General features: G+C 29.8%; 2 protein-coding genes across 5 annotated transcripts in view; one reads left to right on the forward strand and one right to left on the reverse strand.

The window, feature by feature from the left end:
• Nucleotides 1-3,613, reverse strand: part of LOC142317349 (uncharacterized) — a 74,374-nt gene extending 70,761 nt beyond the window's left edge. The window contains exons 1-2 of the mRNA XM_075353833.1: nt 3,434-3,613; nt 2,904-3,025 (exon numbers count right to left, since the gene is read on the reverse strand). The gene's annotated coding sequence lies outside the window, so the exon portion shown is untranslated. The remainder of the gene's footprint in view (nt 1-2,903; nt 3,026-3,433) is intronic.
• A 437-nt stretch (nt 3,614-4,050) lies between these two features.
• Nucleotides 4,051-22,394, forward strand: part of LOC142317350 (uncharacterized) — a 119,072-nt gene continuing 100,728 nt past the window's right edge. For 2 of the 4 annotated variants that reach the window (XR_012754713.1, XM_075353834.1), the window contains exon 1: nt 4,051-4,419. The gene's annotated coding sequence lies outside the window, so the exon portion shown is untranslated. The remainder of the gene's footprint in view (nt 4,420-22,394) is intronic. The other 2 variants (XR_012754712.1, XR_012754711.1) reach the window with 2 other exon arrangements.

The raw sequence follows: 22,394 nt of genomic DNA on the forward strand, positions 1-22,394 counted from the left end.
TATTTTTAACACACGGTAAGTTTAAAAATGTTGGAGGTGCGCTAGAAAGTTTTTGATTCTCAATTGAGAGGTGGACGAAAATGTTTGAGAATCAATGTTTTATGTAATGAAACAGATGATTTAAAAATAAAGATATTATGACAAAGAATCGGATCAAAATTAATATTATTAATTTTGATAATTGACTCTTTGAAATAAGTTTCAAAGATTCTAACCTTTTCAGATCACGTAGCCTTGGAACTGGTCATGTGCGGCGTCAGTTTTAAAACGCTATTACAAAATCATTTTATATGGCATCTAAGTCGGTTATTTTATTTTATATTCACAAAGGAATCAGTTTTATTACACAATTTGAACGACGTTTATACGATGTAAAATGTTTTACTTAGACTAGAAAAAATATGACCATTTTTTTCTCAGAAATGTGCTTGTGTGTGTGAGACTTCTGTATTATAATTGCTATGACAATTACAAATTTATTTATTATTTACAAAAATAGCTTATCTTACTAGCAACATATCGATGTATTGAAACTCATAATAAATTATCATATACGGCATACAAAAAAAAAAGAAATTTGTGGTCATAAATATGTCACTTTTACTTGAGGTCTATAAATATCTTTACTGACAAATGATATCGGTAAACATGTAACACATCGATTCGTAATGAATACAACAGTATACAGTAAAAATGGTTTTTTGTCAATCTGAATAGCCTTTTGAGTGGTGGGGGATTTTTATAAAATGTAGTTTTCTGAATCTACATTCACTTATACTAATATATGTTACTAACTGTGATTTATAACACGGGTTTTTCATCATATTTTGCCCAATTTTCAACCGATTTGCTTGAAAATATTATTTTTAAAATCGGCAGACTATGTTTCATAAACACAAAGAAAAAAAATTTTGCTAATAAAAAATGCGGTAGAAATGCGCAAAAAAATTCTGCAATTAAATTATCGTAATTTTTGTACGGTTTCAATTTTGTTGTTGTTACAGGCATAAAAAATATCCAATCGTAACGGTTTCTTTTTTGTAAGAATCTCTTAAATCTCTTTAATATACTATAATTTTTTGAAAATTTTTTCACAAGAAGGTAGCATAAGACTAAGAAGGGAGGCAATCAGATACGAATATATTTTCACGGAGCGCTAATCAACCGCGGATCATTGTGATGGAAAAAGGTTAAAGATTTCTCTTGAAGTAATTTAGGAAATCAATTGACAGAGCAAAAAGATATGGAATCTAACTTATTAATGAAATATGTAATAGTCAGTTAAAAAATAATGCTGTTGAAAAAAAAATAAAATAAAAACATTGTCAGTTTTATAACTTTCTTTGGTGTTACTAAGGAACTATAGAAACTGAGGACTTCAACCTCAAAATACTAATATTTTCCTCCTTAGGAGGAAAATTAATCGGAACAAGAAAGAATTATGTAAAAAAATTATTTACAAAACGATTCGCAATTCAGAAGGCATTAATGAAAATTATTACATAAAAGATTATTTGACAATACCACCCCAAATGGAAAGACACTTTTTGCAATTATTCCTGACTCTTCCTGCCTATAGGCCTATAAAAACCATGTAAATAGTCTTTGTATTCTAATATCCAATACTGATTTAATAAAATTCAGTCCTTATTCAATAGATAGCTGCACTGAAAATTAAAAGTTAAACTATTGATTTGTAATTTTATTTATTATTTAATGAAATTGTTTGTTTTCACTGAATAATTATGACAAACAATTGTTTTTTTTATTTTAATTATATTACAAAAATTAAGTAAATGCGGTAGCCCTATGATTACATCTTTTAAAAACTATAAAACTTACTCTTGCTAATTCTGATTTAAATATTTGGGTTTGGCACAGTTACATTCCAAACAATTCCTTAAGACATCAGGATCCAAAAATCTTACAGTTTCTGATTTCAAAAAAAAAATCATAAAATTCTTATGAAGAAGTAAATAAAATTAAATAAAACCTAGATGATCTGGAAATAAATAAAAAAGCAATCTTTTATCCTAATTGATATATCATCTAAAATATAACTATTTAAAATATAAACACATGAAAGTAGTAAAAACAAAAACAACTACGATTTCAGAGGGTGTAATAAAAATTATTTGAGCACATACTTATGCACACGTAAATCAGGATACAGGGAATAATGATTTTTTTAATTAGCATTATTTAAAAATTAATCAACATATAGTAACTATAAAAGAGATTCTTTTGTATTTTAAAGTTAGTGAAAAGAGCTTTTAAATAGTTTGTTAATTTATAAAAGCTTAATAAAAGTCCCTTTTGTGTAAGCTGTTAACAGTTTGGAATTGTAATTTTACTATTTTTTATGAAAGGGTCTTCTTTAAAATTACAGTCATTTAACCAGATAAAAAAAACCTATTTGTTGGCATATGCCTCATTCTATTTTTATAATTTTTTGATTTAGCTTACATACTTTGAGACTTTATACGTGAACATTTATCAGAGAATAAAATGTTATATGCGGTTAAGGTATTATGTTCAATCTGCTGGGGTAGCCTATAACTGGCCTCAAATTATTAGAACAAGAATGTTTATACATTTAATGTTATAAAAATATTGCTTCTTAAGGGAAAACATAAAAAATCAAACAAACTAAAATTATAAACATTTATGCCAATAAAATAAATTTAAAATCATATTATTGAATATTTTACAATATATTAGTTAATTAAAATACTGCAAAATGTGAATAATTTAAGGAACTTCTTGTCAGTTAGTACACTCAAAACAATACATAATTTGCAGCTGAGAAAAGTGGAAAATAATAATTTTCAGGATTTTCATTCTTAAATACTAATCTTAATCTAACATAACTAACCGGACATATTAAATACTTCACTACTCACCGGCCCAACAGTATTAACTCTGATAACTGATAAGTACATCTACTTGGAATATTTTTAAACAACTCATGTACTTTTACTTGTCGTGTGTGAAATGAATGATTCGGAATGAAACTTCCAGTAATCTGTAACAAATTTAAGCACTTTTACTGCATGAAACACTGTAAACTATTTTTGCATTAATAATACTAAACATTAATTTATATTTATAAGACTTGAATTTACAGATGTAACATTTAATTTTCTGAGCATACTGTAAAAATAAAATAAATGACAAAGCCAAGGATGTATTAAACATATCTTTTTCTGGTAAAAAATGGTAAAGCTGTTTCAAAATTACAAGGTTTTCAAGAGGTAAAGTAAATTCTTAAATTACCTAACCTACATCCAATGGTTTATAATAGTTTTTCTACTTCTATAACTAAAAATTTCCAAGCGGCAAACTAAAAACTTAAAGTTGTTTTTTTTTCTCTAAAGCCATCGACTGCAACAGAACTGAAAACTATCATAAAAATCAATTTATAATACATTACCTCACGATTAGCAATTTTTTTTATTAAGTGGCATCGATCACGCTTCTGCTTGAACATTTTGAATCCGATCTAAATGACTAATCCATAACTAGAAGTACACACATTTATAAAATCAATTACAATACGAAAACAACAAAACAAAGCTGCCGAAACTGAATCCGGATATCTCGTTTCACTTATCCAATGCTTGGCAAATTTTACTTTTCTATTGGCTCCTCATGATTTGTGAGCCGATATGAAAATAGTTTTTGACAACATAAAAATTATGAATTATGTGGTTATTCAAAATAAAAATCTTATTTTTTCAAATTGCACGATTTGAAATCTACATCAGTTGGTGAAATTAAAATATTTATGTCAATGATAGATTATTTTAAACAAAATTTATACATTAAAATTCTTGTAACAATAATTCACAAATCACCATCTATGTAGGGTTTAATAGATATATTCTTAATGTGAATAAAAAATAATGTGAAGTTTATAGATTTAAAATGATAAAATTAAGTGTCTGTAACTTTAATGTATATTAAAATAGTAATTAAATTTATTATTTTTTATAAATTATTCAGAAACAAAACAAGAAGTTGAACTTCCTACCACTAGAGTATTCTAAAACGGTTTCATATCTTACACGGCTAACAAGCCAATTTAAAGTTTAAAGTATCTTTGTTGTTCGTATGGAAATTGGTTGCTGTCGCCTTTTTCTTAAGAAAGAATTTTTTTAGAAACTTTTTTTTTAGTTACTACATTAACTTTTGATTGCGTAATATTATTATTTCAACTTTGGTAATACTGTACATTTAACCATATGCTGCGTGTTGTAAAATGGAATGTTGGGTTATAAGTATTTCTTGATTTTTGTTTAGAAAAGTAATTAATTATTTGAAATACGATTATGTTTTATGTGCCTGTCGGTACAGTCAAAGAGGTATTTTTTTTTAGCTCGAACAGAGTATTCGTGGTCAACAGAAGCGTCAGCACTGGTAAGTTTTCTGGTTGTGTGTCTATTGTTTAATTAATCGTTCGATGGTGCCATCACTTGTTATCGCAATTGTTAATGATAAACTTACAGGGTTATCTTATTAGACTGCCGGTGGGTGTCTTTGCCGGCGAATAAATCTTTTTGATTCTATTCAGGAATCCATGAGCATGTTCGCTGTTCTTGTGTCGTGTTTTTTATTTTTCCATGGTGTTTTTGTATACGTATTGATAATGCCTTTTTCGTGGGCTAGAGGTAAATGGCGTGATAAGTTTCTACACTTATTAATTTTTTTTATACTAATTAGATAATCTTTTATTTTAGAAGGTAGTGTATTAGCATTAAATTATTTTCCAAATTTACATCGAGTATCTTTTACTTTGTAAAATATTTACGTTTATTTCCTTATTGAAAAAGAGAGGAAGGTTTTGATATTAACTTCGTTTCCAGTCATTTTTAATTTTTAACATTCATGTGGTTCCACACAAACCTTTTTTCCGCCTGAAAATCAAAAATGCATTTAGTATTTCACTTTCAGCGCTACTAGATGTCAAGCCTAAAGGACCAAAAAATTATAGAGGTGAATATCAAACCAAAATTGTTTTTGTGTTATAGCACAAGACTTCAGCTTATAGAAAAGGACTTTATTTTGCCTTTATAGGTTACAGAACCGTTTAAAAATTTATTTAATATAGAATCAGAAGATTTTATTTTATAGAAACACTATTCTGATGGATAAATTTTTAAATAATACTAATTAGAAGATGAAAATAAAAAAATCCTGAGTTTGCTTCATCCATTCGACCTGTATGCTCATATATGCTCATTTAGTTTTCAGTAATAACTTCTGAATTGTGAATTATTTTGTAGTTATTTTTTGAAGTAATTGAAACAAACTATATTTTATGTAAGTAATTGTGTATTTTGTGATCCTGCCCTGTTCAAAGTTTTACCATGGTTTTCCTTGATTTATCTAGGCAGATGCTGAGACAGCTGCTTTTTTATTCACGGAGCAGTGTATATATGAATTCTGTAACATATCTGTAAATCCTAAAATAACTTTTCAAATTATTTTCAGAACTATTAAAGGTAGAAAAATTAAATTTAGCAAATACTCCTCCATCCATATTTATTGTGTTTTAAAAGTTTATTTTTGTTGAGTGTAATAAATAAACTAAAATAGGCTTATAATAATCAGCCTACTGTTTACTTTACTAGAATTTAGGAACAAAAAAAAAAACAGTAACATTATAGAAAAAAGAATCATTAAATAATTAAAATGTATGAAAATATAAGCAAGTCTCAACGTTTTAAAAACATATTGTACATGTTACATCTTGATAACAGCTACAACTAATAAAGAGGTATATAGCTCCTTAGCATTTAGTAGAAAATGTCCTAAATTATGTCTATATCCCGAAATGTAATAAAAATTGTGATTACCACAAAAAAAAAGAAGTTTTCACCTGTATTGGGAAAATAGCGATGGAGTTTTCAAATATGTGTGAATAGGTTACTTTTAATGCATTTAAAAATCAAGAGAAAGTTCTGCATTTAGAAATTGTTGTATTCTTGTTTATAAAATGTCAACAATAAGTAAAATGAACACTGTATTCTTTTTATTATGCGTATGTGTAACAGCAACTTTTGAAAAATTCTTTCTTTTATTTTTATGCAATATAAAAACCTGACTGTTTTTGAACTGAAATAACAATTATCAAACTTATTTTAAAAAATGTATTTTTCTGATACAATGTATTGTACGTGCCATTTCTCAATTACACAAAAGATATAAACAAAGAAACGTAAGTTTTAAAAATGACTTCCATATGATGTCCACTTTAATCAGGCACTCTTAAAGCCTTTCACTGAAGCTCTCAAAAACACAACATAACATCACTTTGATTATTACACTAGAAATGAGATTAGGCGCCCAGGAAATTTCTATTTCAAATACTCCATTCCAGTGGTATCTGTGCGGGCAATTTCCCCATCTTACTGGTCTTGATTACGAGCAACGCATCTCCTTCAAAGTCTAGGAATCAGCAAATTATGAACAGATAGGGGCTAATTTTTACCGCTTAACGTGCTTGACATTCTTTGATGTTTTGGGTAACCTTTGTCTTGCTAGCGGCTTACTTTTTAAAGCTACATATATGGTAGAGTTATTATTTTTATAAGTGTATGTTTTATGTAAATTGCAGACTCAGCATTTTTTAAAAATTAGTCTACGATGAACGCACAATCACCCCATAGCATTCACCCAATCACATCCATAGCATTGTGTGGGCGGTCGGCCCATTCCTTTTTCCCTTCCATTCAACATCTGTTCTGGCAGCTGTAAATTAATGATAATAGTCATGTTTTAATTTACCCTGTGATGTAATTTTAGTATAATTTAAATATTTTTGTGTGGGTGGAGTGTAGTCTTGTGCAGTCTCGGATCGACTATTTCTAAGATGTACGGTTCATAGGTTAATCCTACTTGATTGTTTGTTAATGATGTTTTGCACCGTACTTTTCTGAAGAAGACAATGTTTATTTATCATCGTTTTATTCTTTTTTTGTCATCTCTGGGTGGGTTGCAAAATTACCATTTGAATAATTAAAATAGATTTTGCATCGATGACTTGTCGAATCCGCAAAATCGATTAATTATTGAAAATGCCCTCTCTATGGAAGCATTTGTTCCTGGAAGCGATAGCAAAAACTCACACATTTTTATTTAGTCTAAGCCAACATATAAGTTAAGAGTACGAAAGAATTTTTTATACTCGACCTGCACACTATCGCAAAACTCTTTCAACTGAACCGCATGAACTGTAAACATGAGAAAATTTAAAAAGCTTCACGATTACAACCACGACATCGACCGGAAGGTTATCTGCCGCATTGTTGATGCAGTTATTGAGAACACGGGTCATACAACCTATTCTGATTAAAGATTTTTCGCAACTAAAATATAATTTCAGAAAAACTCTACCCGTTCCTGTTAGCTCACATTTTATTTTATACTATGTCCTACATTACGTTTATTTTGCTAGTTTGTCTTCATATGTATCTGCTTCATGAGTGTTGTAATGGAGCTGATTTTCGCTACCGTTTTGAATAGGACTACTGGTCTAGTGACATTGAAACCTTATCGAAGGCTCACGCTAGGGGGCGACCTTTTATTGTTTTTTTTTTTATCAATATTCATGCGTGTTTTGTTTTTTGTTATCAATATTCATGCGTGTTAGTTGTAAGAAGATACCTGTTTCCTTTTCTCTTTTTTGCTGCTGTTATATTTGATTATTGTGTTTAGCCTTGTGCTACAGATGACGATTAACCTCTAGTTACATAGATTTAGTTGTCAGGTACACCTTTGTCTCGTATTGAGACTTTACTCTATCCTATGATGTATATTCTACTGTGATTCCTTTATTGTTTTGGTTTTATTTGTTTCTCCTTATAATAATTGTATGTTTTCTTATCGCATGTTTTACTGTTTTATATTTGTCATGTAAAGGTGCAACCGTTAAGCGCTTTTCGTAAGAGGTGTTTAGGGGAGCTACTGGTATACCTCATAGGTGAGGCTGGTCCTTTTTTTTGTGATAAAAAAAATAATTGGGAGGCGGCTAAAAAAATAATGTAACCGGCGGGGTCGAAGGATGGAACCGTGCAGGACCAGGGAGGTAGCCTTTATGCTGAAGATGACTTGGCCCGGTCACACGCAAGAGTGACCGGGTCGGGGCGCTCTGATGAAGCATTAAGGACCTTTCAGGAGTAAGGGGAGAGTATACGTGGGGGCGTACTCTGACTCCGACTAGGAGTAGGAACGGGGTGGCTAGCCCTCTTTGGGAGAGCCATCGTGGCATCCAGAAGCGGAGGTCATGTCGCTTCAGTGAACCAGGAGGGATCCCATTGGTAAGGTCCAGCGGGTCGACGATGCTGAAGGTTGGTGGATAGACATTGTCGCGTCACATAAGGTCAACCGAGGCAACATCTTCTAGGCGGTTGCCGGTTATCTTTGTGCGGTTAAAAACAAAATTCTCAAATTGAAAATTATTTATTTAAACGATATAAGAATTTATTTAAGATATATTAAGAATTTAAAAGATATACTATAATTTCCTGTTACACATTAATAGTTGTATTTGTATTTTTATTAACTTAGTTTTTAATAAATATATTTCTATATTTTTCCAAATGTAATTAATGAAGTATTTGGTTAATTAAAACAGTTTGTTTGCTGTATTGTATTTCATTATTTTACAGCGATAAAAATATTGATTCTGTGTGGATAGTGGTATCATGATGTATTAATTTTCAAAAAAAGGTTATTTAATTGTTTTCATTACCATTTACTCTCAAAATGTAAACAAATTTATCGATAGATTTCTACAGTCAGTTTCTCAGAATGCTGTATAAAAAATTCAGATAAAATAGCGGTAGGTAATGATAGCAGATTGCCCGTTAATAAGTCATCATATTCTGTTTAAAAGTTATCATAAAATGTAAAATTAGAAATTAATATATAAAAAGTAAAAAATAAAAAATAAATAATGTTTTGGAGATATATAATTTTACATCATTTATGTACTGTTAATATTTTCAGTCAGATTTGAGTAGAAATTGATTGTAAAATTAGCAAATTAAAAAAAAAAATATAATTTACATAATAGGAAAGTTAATAATTAATTAAATAATAAAATAAAGTTCATTGTTAATTCAATAATTATTGATAGTTAAATATGTACAGACAGAAAAAAAGATAAAGAAATTAAAATCGACCTACACAGTTAAATGATAATATATATATATATATATATATATATATATATATATATATATATATATATATATATATATAATATATATTACATCTAATAAAAAAATTGAATTTTAGATATAAAATTTAATTTAAAAAATATGAATTATGTAATGTATATATATTTATATAAACGAATGAACGAGAATGCTCAAAATTATAACAATAGCAATTGGTGGTTCATTAAAATTAAAGTATGGGATTATATAAAGATTATAATAGTTGTCATTATTATTATTAAATCATACCAAACAAACGTACCATACATTTTAACCCGTGAAACTGATGAACCAGAAATTCATAAAGCCAGAATCGCGTCATTCATTCGTTAAATCATTAGAGTACTCGTAAATCTGAAAACGGTACATCGTATCGAACCGGCCAAATCACCCGGTTCTTGAGTCAGTCTTTAGAAATCTTAATCTAGGAAAGTACGAGGACCATCCACGTCGTACTGCACCTGTAGGTGTCCGTACCCAGCGTCTGCTGCAGCATATAAACGTTGACACACCGTCATTCTTTCCTACCTATCCTTGCTCATATCCTCCGTGGAGAATAAACCTTATAAATTTTACTTTTTACCTTACGACATACAATAAACAATCAACACTACCTATTGTCTTCCAGCAAATGTTTCAGCGTGTTCTCTCCAAGATGAAACCAGACGCGGTGGTATACACTGATGGATCGAAACAAAACGATACCGTTGGTTGTGCATTTGTCGTCGATGAAAGAACTTATATGTTTGGTCTACCCGGTATTACGAGTGTGTTTACCGCTGAACTATACGCTATAAATAAGGCTCTAAACATCATTAACCCTAAATATAGAAAAATTCTTATTTGCAGTGACTCGTGTAGCGCTCTCCAAGCCTTAAAAAACTTTTATTCCACACATCCTATCGTCATTGAAATTTACAACGCGATCGCCGAGTTTAATAATCGCAACACAGAAGAAAGTTTTTGCCGGGTCCCAAGCCACGTAGGGATTTTAGGTAATGAACATGCAGATTCCGCTGCCGAAGAAGCATGTAACCAGCCTCCTTTCACCACCCGAGTTGCTACTTCTGATTTTATTAATTATGTAAAACAATCGCTAAGAGCAAAGTGGCAAGGTGACTGGACGGCTACTGTAAATAATAAACTCCGGCAGATTAAAAATTCTGTGTTGCCATGGGACTCCTCGTGTAGAAAATCTCGGCGTGGGGAAGTAGTCCTCTGTCGGTTTCGGATAGGACACACCGGGGTCATACACGGGCACCTGATGACAAGAGAACAAGCACCCCTATGCACACGATGCAACTGCCGCATGACTGTGCACCACATACTCGTGGACTGCATATGTTATGTGGCGTTGCGTCGTAAGTTTAAATTACCCAGAAACATCCGTGGTGTGTTGTGCAACGACAATGAAGTTTTAAATCGGATGTTCCTTTTTCTGCGTAGTGTAGGGTTAACCCAAAAAATTTAACATTGTCGGGTATATAACTTATTCTAGAAGAGTTTTTAATAGATTTGATTTTGTTAACCGAGGAGGGAGACTTTTACACTCCCTATCCGAATCTGTTAAATTTTATTTATTATTTTAGCTTTTACGTTTTAATGACTCGGTCTGTGATGTTAGTTTTAAGCTTTATTTAATTACTTTATTTTAGTTTTAACCTAGTTCTATGTTTTATGTTTGTTGCTTATTTTTTTAAAACTTTTTTGTATCATTTTTGTGCTCTTGTTATCAGAGAATGGGACTTTTACACCCATCTCGGACTTTAATTGTTTTGCTTTTATTTTTTATTTTTATTTTAAGTTTTAGTTTTACGTACTAGTTTTAAATACTTTTATTAATTTTTTTTCATAAAAAAAAAATACTCGGGCGATGATAACGTACAGACGTTTTTCGCCCTCCACAAAAAAAAAAATGAAATTTTTCAATATGTAGGAAAAGCAGGAAGTTTTAGAAAAAAATTAGGAAAATTTAGAAAAAAATTTATAGAATTGCATTTTCAGAGATCTATTAAAAAAATCTCTTCTTGTGAAGAATTTGCACGAAGAGACAATAATTTATCGACGAAAAGTTTTTGATTCGATTGTAGTTGCCGTGACGGGACAAGCAGAATTTTTTTATTACCGAAGAAAATGATCGACGAAATGCTTTAGATCACTTTCTCAACCGCTAGTCCGCGGCCCATCGGTGATCCGCAGAAAACTTTTAGCGGTCTTTAGTGAACTTTTTTATATTTATTACGTAGTTTTACAACCTTCAAATGTATAACGGCAATAATAACGGATACAACTGAGAAAACTGAACACTGCTTATCGTACAACTGCGAGTTTACGTTAAGCGATATGGTCTGTCGCTCGTATGAAATTGCTATTTTGTTATACTTTTTATTTATTTTTCCTGTTTAGCCTCCGGTAACTACCGTTTAGATAATACTTCAGAGGATGAATGAGGATTATATGTATGAGTGTGAATGAAGTGTAGTCTTGTACATTCTCTTACCTGAGATGTGTGGTTAATTGAAACCCGACCGCCAAAGAACATCGGTATCCACGATCTAGTATTCAAATCCGTGTAAAAATATCTGGCTTTACTAGGACTTGAACGCTGGAACTCTCGACTTCCAAATCAGCTGATTTGGGAAGACCCGTTAACCGCTAGACCGACCCGGTGGGTTGCTATTTTGTTATACTGCTTACTGCGTTTTAAACGGTTAAATTTCGTCTGTCGTAGATAGCATTATAAACATTTTAAATTTGCTTTCAGACATAAAAAATATGTAAGCGTGTATTGTTTATTTAATAATCGGCATTAATTTTTTTATATATTTCAGACGCTTATAAATGAGCATCGAAAAGAAAAATTTAAATGTATTACAGACTTTTTTTCAAAAACCGATCGCCGGCAGCAGTAGTGTTTCGGACATTAGTTATTCTGGAAAACCTCCACAAAAACGATACTGTCTTGTTCGTCATTATGACGCGGATTACTTAAAATTCGGTTTTTTTCATCATCAGAATCGGAAAAAGATTTTCCGAGACCTCAATGCGTCATATGCAGAGAAATTTTGTCAAGTAAGTGTATGAAGCCCGCGTAATCAATACGTCGTTTACAAATAAACCGTTCGAATCTACAAAATAAGCCGCTTGCATTTTTTGAAGGCAAAATTGGCGAATTTAAAAATCAAAAGTTATAGTTGACGAAGACTTTTCTCGTCGACAAATCTTTTGTAAAGGCATCATATATATTTAGTTATTTTACGAATCGCTAAGTGCAAAAGGGTTTATTCTATTGTCGAAGACTTAATAAACCCGGGCTTAATAGATGTATGTTCTGAAATCCTACCGAATGAAAACCTTACGGCTTTCTAACCGTACTATTTAGCGCAGAATCGGTGAATTAGCGACTGATGTTGAATACCGATTAATTCAAAAATTTAACAGATCACTGCTCTCTATATTCAACTCGACCGATAAAGCAGTACCGTTTTGTTACGTTCGTTGTATCGATTACGAAATTAATGACGTAAAAGAAGAATTTTTTTGTTGCCTTGAGCTTTTTAATCGTACAAATAGTTCAGAAATATTTATACCGATAATACAGGGCGTTTCATAATGTTCGTAGGAGTTGTAACATTTTCTTCCAAGTTTTCGTCTGTTTTGTTGTTAATAAAATTCGACATGCTTAAAATTTTATTTCTTCTTTGTTGACATTATTTACATGATCATCTTATAATTAAATTCTCTACAATTTACGTTTAAAAGTGTTTGATTTATTACCAATTTAACAACGTTATTGTACGTCAGACGTAAAAAATGTGTTTTTTGACCCTATTATTGGCGTTTTACACGGGATATCTTAGAAACTAAGAGAGATACAGTTCTAGGACCTATTTTTTTCGATTTCCCAGCTCAAAAACCATAAGAAACAATTGAATTTGACCCTTAATTGACCTTCCCAGAATTTCAGAAAGCCTTAATCTTCCCGGAGGAACTGAAACTGGGGCGAAATCTTTCACCCTGTGGATGTACTTTCATTGTGTTCAAACTTAGTTTTAATTAAAAATTATCACGTCATCTTACCCAAATTATTCTGCAGATAAAATAGTACCCGAATCCCTGGGACACCTTAATTACATAAGCTGATATCTAACATTTCAAATCAAACATGCTTGGGATATATGTAGAATGCATATATACAAACAGATGAGGTCATTAGTAAAAATACAAGAATAACAAATTTCAAGAATAGCAAATAAACATGGTTAGCAGTAACAATAACTGAAATTGCTTGCTCAGTTGTATAATTTTTAGAAATTTTTTTCTATTCTGACAGTTGCAGCACAATGAATTTGTTATTGTTTATGTCCTTTATTGTATGTCCTTAAAACACTTTTTGATTTGTAGTTGAAAGGCCTAACATTGCTTTACTGCAATCTCTTGAAATTAATACAATTATCTCAAACAAATAGAACGATGGATGAAATAAATCTGGAAAGGATATCCATTCACAGTCTTAGTTAATCATAATTGCTTTATTTGTGTTATAATTTTACAAAAATTAATGAAGCATTCATAAATTATTGAAGCAAATTATACGATAGACAGTCACAGTCATCTGCGATGATGACTAAAATATAATTTAACACTTCTCTAAAATTTGAGATTATTTTACATTTTTACAGTTACCTCTTCCTCAGTTTTACAAAGTACTATTCACAAAATTAAACATAATTTTCATGAGATACACCTCTAATGTTTTTATTCATAATATTATTATATTTTATTTTTCAAAGTTTTTCATGTTTGAAAGCTCACGTAAAAAAATTTCATCACTAAAATTTGTTGATTACCTTGAATTTTGTGTATGCTTTCAGCTAACTTAAATAAGAAGTTCATTATAACATGTTATTTTTCAACTAATACTCTTCTATTAATGAGAGTTATATTTTTATTATTGTAGTCGCATGAAAGTTCACGAATATTATTATTACATCTGTCATTCTTGATATTAATAAATAATTTTTTTATCATTTTAAAATTACATTTAAGAAAAAGTATTTTTAATTATCTAAAATGTCATATACCAAAAGTTCTATTATTGATATTAATAACCGTTACAAAAATTTTTCCATTCATTCGCGGTTGAGTTAACAAATATAACATCATACAATCAATCAAAATAAATTTGCATAATAAATCATCAGAAGTACAGCTCATAACAATTCTCTTGTGAATTGTAAGTTCAACAACAAAAATAAGACTTATTCAGTATAATCTTAAGGTTCAGAAATGTTTATCCAGGTCAGGTTTTATAAATATTCAAATCTGAAAATATGAGATACCTAGATTTTGTAACAAAAGGCAATATTAGTATTTTGAACCATTTCCATGATTAGCTTGTAATAAAATGCACTGCATTTTTTTTAGCATTTGACAGAAGGCCAGTTACTTGAAAATAATCCTATCTGAAAGATAACATTTAATAACATTATTGAAGGCTATATGTTTTGCATTGACAGCAAAAACAGTAATATTAACGTGATTAACTTGGAATTATATGCAAATAAGGTAGATGTTTAAGTAAGAAAAGGTAAGGAGCCAAATATATAGAGTGTCACATAGTTTTGTAATTTTCATTATTTTACACTGAAGTTTCAATTATAAATCTTTCCAACTCTCTTCCTCTGGGATTTATTCATTCTAATCCCCAAAGAGCATTATGTACATTAGTCACCCATTAGTAGTAGGGTAGTGGGTGGAGGAAGCTGGGCAATTAATTGCATTATGTCATCCTCTTTCCAGTCAAAGTTTGGTAAGTGCATGTTGCAGAGAGTAATCTAATGGGTGCTTCATTCTGATTGTGACCTCTGACTTGATCTCATAGATGAATATTACACTTTCTTAATTTAAAATATCTTGGGGAAAATGGGTTTCTTACAGATATATACAAATAGGGTCCAGATCATTTAACAATCATAGAAACTCAAGGATACTGTCAAATATCCTTGATGCTTCACTGCAAATCAATTTATTTATGTAAGAGAATTAATTTCCGAGTTTGCCTTTTGGCCGACCCTTTATCTTCTTCTCCAACCTAAAAATTGCTTCATTGTCTAAAATTATGTGAAAAAGGAGAAACAGTCACCCCTTATGTTGTCTTAAATGGTCTCTCTGGTTTGGTAAGTAAGATCACCTGAGAAGAAAATGGCATCAAAGTCTTTAGAGGAGGTTCTGAAAAAATTACTTTCATAACTGGTTCATCTGGTGGATTATATACCTGAACCTTAGCCTCAATTTTATATGGTTTTTTAGTCTGTCATGTGCACTTTTATTTTCATTCAAAAGAATTTAAAATTTACTCTAACAACCATTGAATGTATTTGTAAAGTTTTTCATATAAGTAAATACTTAGCAAAACTTCCCATTTGAGAGTCAAGTGAATTTCCACTAAAACCTCAAACACAAGAGTGAAGAAAACACGCAAGAAAACGATGAATGGAATTATTTACAGTAATGGTTATTAAGCTTCTTATGAAAAGTCACAATTTCGTTCACCAAAAAAACATAACTAACATGATAACCAATAAAACAGCTTCGTTATGTAATTTTCTTTATATAATGGTTACTTTTTTTAATGTTTTTTTGGTAGTTATGATTTTTTTTTATTGAGCTAACGCATAACTACTTATTTCATGAACAATAAGAAAAGGCTTATCTTCGCTAAATTACCACCTTCCCTCATAATCACCAGGTACTAAGGTCTGCGTGAACTCTTCTAGTTAACAGCTCCTGCAAACTCCTTACCTCATTATGAACATGTACTAATTTAAACCTCTTTTTTCTTTTCACCTCTGACAACACGGCTGGTTCATAACGAGAGGGTTTATGTGAACTCTAAGTTACAACAGATTGTTCAGCAATGAAAAATTAATAAACAAGAAACTGAATGTCATGACACAAACTCCAAACAGTCCTTTAAAGAATTAAAAAGTAAAATAGAATAACAAAACAAAAATCTATCAACAAAAATTTAATATACAAGAACAACTTTCCCAAAAATATTAATAAAAAAGAAATCTATGAATTTAAAAAACAATTCACCAAACTAGAAGAATAAGATATAGAGAAAGAAATAAAACTGCAAGAAAGTCAAATAGAATCAAAATATTCTAATATAACCAACAAAAATCTAATCTTGAAATCATAGGCATAAAGAAGCAAAACAACAAAAACCTACAACAAATTATTTATAAAATAGAAAAGAAACATGATGAACAAGTTGAAGGAAAAGACATAGAGGAAATCTACAGATATATGCCCAATAAAATAAATTAAAGATAAAGAGAAGGAAATATCATAGTAAAATTCATATATAACTCAAACAAGGATTAAAATTTATAACTAAAGAAAAACAATTATAACAAATACAGATGTAGAGAACAAATTGGATGAACAGAATATTTATATGCATGAAAGCTTCACAAATCAATAAAAAAAATTCTTTTGGGAAGTAAGCCAGTTCTTCAAGGAAAAGTCCTTTTTGAATGGTCAGGACTATGAGAAACAATAGATCATATCTCAGTCAAAAAAGGGGTAATGGAAATGAATAAACAAAAAAATATGTATATATAAACCAAAGATTTACTTACATCAAAAACTTTACAAATCAACAAAAAAGATTCTTCTGGAAATCAAAACTATACATCTGATAAGAACATATAGTAAAACCAACTCCAAATCAAACTAAATCCAAATATAATTTTTATATAAAGCAAATAAAAGCTTAAGGACCTTTTTCAGTAAGTGGGTACAACCTTTTTCTTTTTGTTTTTAAAAATAATAAAAACATTTTTACATTTATATAACAATAACCAAATAACATTTTTTTTAATAATTATTATTATATTTATTACTGAAATATTTGTCTTTAAATTATTACAAAACTAGGTGGACCTGGAACAATTGTAGTATTGATGAGTCTCTGTTTTCTAAAAGAAAATATAATAGAGATTGAATGTTACCACAATAGCGGGTTTTTGGAGAAATTTATCATGAAACAAAAAAATGTTTCATGTGTGCTGTTCCTGATAGAACAAAGGAGACATTAATGTCTACAGTTGTAGCATGTATTGAACCAGGTACTAAAATCATACAGATTTATGAAAAGCATTTGATTGTATAGAAGATTTAGAAGGTATGAATTATATACTTACACAAATGTCAGTAGAAATAGACAAGTCCTCATTTTCAAAAAGAAAGTACAATACGGGCAGAATTCTTTCAAATCAGTGGGCATTTGTAGAGAAATTATAAATATAATCTAACCAAACTTATCCTACACTCTTTTTGCTCGCTAACCTTGACTAATTACAAACATGATACAGAAAACCATAGTGAAAATTTTGTTGATCCAAAAACAGATGCATATACCCAAAGTAATGAAAGTTTATGGTGGTGAGCTAAAAATCACAATAAGAAGGAATGTGACCATAAAGAGCTATTGGGTTATTTTAATAAAAATTATGTTTTGGAGGTCAATTTGGTTATTAAAAAACAAAAAAAATATGGGTACTTTGTATCTTTTTGAAAAAAGCAGTACCCACTCACCGGAAAAGGACCAAGCTTAGTCACAATTTTATATGTACTGGTTTTGATGTTTCTTCATTGGACAAAAAGTATATATAACACTATAAAAATTTATTTACATACTCCAACAAAAATGAATCTGAAAATGCAAAATCATGAAGTATTAATAAATAATAATGAAAAAATATATAATACAAATTGGAAAATACAACAGTACAAATAATAAATACAAGCCTAATCTAAATATAATCCTCATTAAACAGAAACAGCTTAATATAAACTGGTGTACACTAAATATGCAATTAAAAAGAATGAGAATTGAAAAAGACATAATTTGTCTATCAGAAGTCAATTTATGTAAAAGTAATGTTTATAATGTAAATGGATATAATAAAATATCAAAACCGAGAACATTAAAAAGAAAATGGAATTATAATATTTATAAAAGAGAATATAAGGTATACAAAAGCCAAAACTATAAAAAGCAAAATCTATAGAAATTGAAATTGTCAAGAGTTAAAAAAAAAACATCACTTAATACTAATACATAGACCACTATTAGGAAGCAGAATTGAATTTATTGAAGAACTAGAAGAATATCTGAAAATTGAAATAAATCAGGGGAAAAATTAGCAGTGATTTTAATATAAATACAACAGATGAATCATTAATTCTAGCAAAAAAATATCTGAACACACTATCTGCATTATGGATTACTACTAAGCATGATAACCAAACCAAAATCAGAAGAATTTGTCTAGAAAACCTTAACTCAATATGAATAGATCACATCAATTCCAATTTACTACCAGAAAGAATAATACTTTATCCTCTTCCAAAAAAAAAAAAAAAATTTTAGTTGAAAAAAGACCCAAAAAAACAATTGTTTGTTCTGAATGAAAAAAAATTGATGTACAAAGAAACTGAATACTATTTGTTACTCTCAACATTATATAGTAAAGTGTATAGTGAGTAGAGAAGGGTCTCTTTACACCTGCTATCACATCAACCCTGGCTGCCACATTACCAGTTATAATGGTGGTGTAAGTTCGATTCCAAAATCATTTTCTATTATACATAATCTGCAATAAGCCATGACCATAGTACCCAATCAATGTAGTGATCTGAAAGTGGAAGTCAGATCAGGATCATTATAAAGAACGGTTACATTTCCAGGTCTACTCATTTTATTACATTTGTTTTTGTTTTCACTATACAAAAAATTACAATAAATTAAAGAGTAAACAAAATAATTGTTTAAACAACCGAGTAAAAATATTAAACACCTCTTATGATTCCTGAATCATTCCACTTTTGGAGTGAATGGCCAATATGAATAAAGGGGATTAAAGTTAAGCAAACTGTTTTAAATACTAAATAATAAAATAGCAAAATAATAGATGTTCTTAATGATTGAGTAGCTTACATTTTCATGTTTCTTCTAAACCATTTGTTTTTTACATTTGCATTCAATTACAAAATAATAAATACCAAAATAATGTTACTTTAAATAGATGTTCTTAACAATTGAATAGCGTGCTTTTTTTCATATTTTTTCTAAACTAATTGTTTGTTATAAGTTTTTTATCTTGGAAGGTTTATCATGTTTGCATGAATCACCGATAAATATGTTTTTAAAATACATAGGGCTCAAAACCCTACCACACTCTTGAGTCAAACTGACATACCTACAAACATAATTTTTTCTTGGCTTCAGCCATTATTTTTATTATTATTATACTCAATTAACACTGCATATTTTTTTAAATCTTTTTATTTGTTAAAACTAATTTAAATTGTTTAGTTTTAGGTGCTGCTTGGTAATTTTGATAATTATCAATATGTTATATATAGTGCCATATTATTTCTCCAAGTTCCACATTGAACTTGTTAGAGCCTGCCTGCCAAAATGCCTTATAGCTACTCTTCAAAGTCATAAGAACAAAAGAATTGCAGTCTTTTAAATGTACCAACAATATGTAAAATATTGCAAATCAAAGTTCCAAAAGAAACAAATATGACTCAAATCGAATTGACAATTGAATGTTTATTTCCAGATGAAAGAGATCTAACTGTCAATAATCATAAAACTGAGGAGATGCACATGCTGTTGTTCAATTGTACCCTTAAAAAGAATACACCATACAGATTTCAAAGACTAGCATTACATGACCATGTTGATAGGTTGTACTTGTAACTTCCGTTCTAAGAAATTACTTAAAAATTTTACATTCTAACATCATCGGGTATGTTGTGTTATTTTGATGGAAAATGCAATGTTTTCACTGATTATTCTTTAAATAGAAAATGATTCAATCATGATCAAGAAACTGTTATTGGCCACAGTTCAGTTTCCAACATTTCAACAATAAACTTGTACATTGACTGTGGCATATCACTAGTATTTGGAATAAAACATGAAAAAGTCACATTCACTGTTAGCAAAATGCAAAAGGATTTGCTGGAAATGGTAAAAAAAAAACACGTTGTTAATTTTCCTGAAGACTTGAATGTTAATTTTATCAGATTAGATGTTGCTATTCACAAAAAAAATGAAATATTACCTTTACCTTACATCATAATGTACTAAGATAAACCGAAACCAATGAATATGCTCAACCAAAAGACATCAGCCCCTAAAAAAATTAAAAAAATGTGAAAAAACAAAATTATACAATATTCAAAATGAAAAAAACCTATTTTTTGAGAAAAAACTGAGGAAAATTCAACAACAGAAAGTTTATATAAGCTGCTGTTCCTTGAGAATACTTAGAATAACTTACTTAACTCCTAACAGAAATACAGTATGAGGAAAGAGGGGAAACCAGGTGAATTTAGTTCAATTATTATTAATTCTTATTTCAGAAGCCTATTTACACAATAAAACTTGCTTTGTAGTTTAATTTTTCTCTTCGAAATGATAAGAAAAAGCATTTCTAGTACAAAAATAAAATCGCATACTATTTATTAACCGTTGCGGGACGTAATTCAAAAACACACAATCCGTACAACGATTTCGGTAATCCGTTCGTAAGTATTTAAGGGTGAACTGAACAGGTATAAAGGCAAGCTGTGAGAAGTACATCGCAACCTCGTAGGGAAGTCACCCGCCATGTGACGTTTCGGTCGCCACCTCCCCCCCCTCGTTGCTAAGGCATTGAACGGGGGAGGGCTACTCCTCCTTTCAGAGCACAACCGGCTATTGTGTCCTTGACACAATAGCCGGTTGACCAGTACGATGATCAGCTGTTTCGAAGAGTCCACGAGGTTACCAACCGATTGGGTCAACGACCCAATATGTGTAAGTCACATATATACACAAACGTAAATCCCTCGCGTGGGAAAACGTTTCTCTTCATTAAAAACGCACTTTGCAAAAGTATCTTTTGTTTTTAAAATGTTATTCGCTTACTGCTGTAGTATTAGTGTTTTTTCCTTGTATACTAAAATAGAATTTATAATGTATTTTTTTATTTTTATTTATGAGGTCGTAATACAAATTGGCTAAGCTGATGCATACAAGTTGAGTATCAAACATGACTAAGCTGCACTTATTTCATTAATGATAACAAATTAAAAAGCTCAATTTTACTAATAAAGTAATAAAATATAGTTATTTATTTATTAGCTTACATTATAATTTTGGGCAGCCAAATATATTTATTAACACTTTTAGTGCCAACGTCCGTTTATCAGGACTCCAGTAAAAGTTATAAGAAACCCTAAACGAATGTTTTTTCCACACGGTTTGTAATTTTTTTTCTCAGAAAAAAACCCGTTCTTTCTGTTAATAAAATGCTACATATTTGGGCTGTAGTGCAATCAAAATATCGATTAGTCGGTTAGTTGTTTTCTTAATATGTTTGGTTATGTTGTAAGAACGTCTTTGTTGGTTAGAGTATGTTGTGCTTTGTTCCAGTTTTGTGATATTTTAAGTATAACGAGAAACGTTACGTTCACAAGTGGACGAGGTAAAGATAGATTAATTAATATTTAGGCGTACATTCTTATCAATAAAGTTAATTACGTCAATAACTGATATTTTCTTAACTATACAATTTTTACAAAGTAAAAAAAAAAAATAATAAAATTTAATTATATATACAAATACATCCGCATAGTGTGTGTGGTTTTAAACCTTTTTTGTATTAATATTTGTAAGAGAAAAAACAAAAATAAACATTTACCAAAAAAAAACCATGTACATAATAAAACAAGCGTTAAATTAATCATTTAAATTTTAAAGTTCCAAGATGGTAAAATACATTAAAAAAACTCCTAAATTTCCTTGTTAACAAAGTTTTTCAAAATAACGAAAACCTTATATACATACACTTAAATCATAGTTCTTTATTTTATTATTTACAGCAAAAAAAAAAAAAAAAACGTTAAGGGAGTGTAAAATAAAATAAAAAACAAACATAATTAAAAAGTTTATTCTGTACAAGATAAACATTTACGTTAAACTAAATATAAAACACAGTTAGGTAAGACAGTTGTTAAAAGGAAAATGACTTGTTTGTTTTGTTTTGTTTAACCTCCGGTACCACCGTTAGTTACTGCTTCAGAGGATGAGATGAATGA

The sequence above is a fragment of the Lycorma delicatula genome, chromosome 1 (genome assembly GCF_047948215.1).
Source record: "Lycorma delicatula isolate Av1 chromosome 1, ASM4794821v1, whole genome shotgun sequence".
Classification (NCBI taxonomy): domain Eukaryota; kingdom Metazoa; phylum Arthropoda; class Insecta; order Hemiptera; family Fulgoridae; genus Lycorma; species Lycorma delicatula.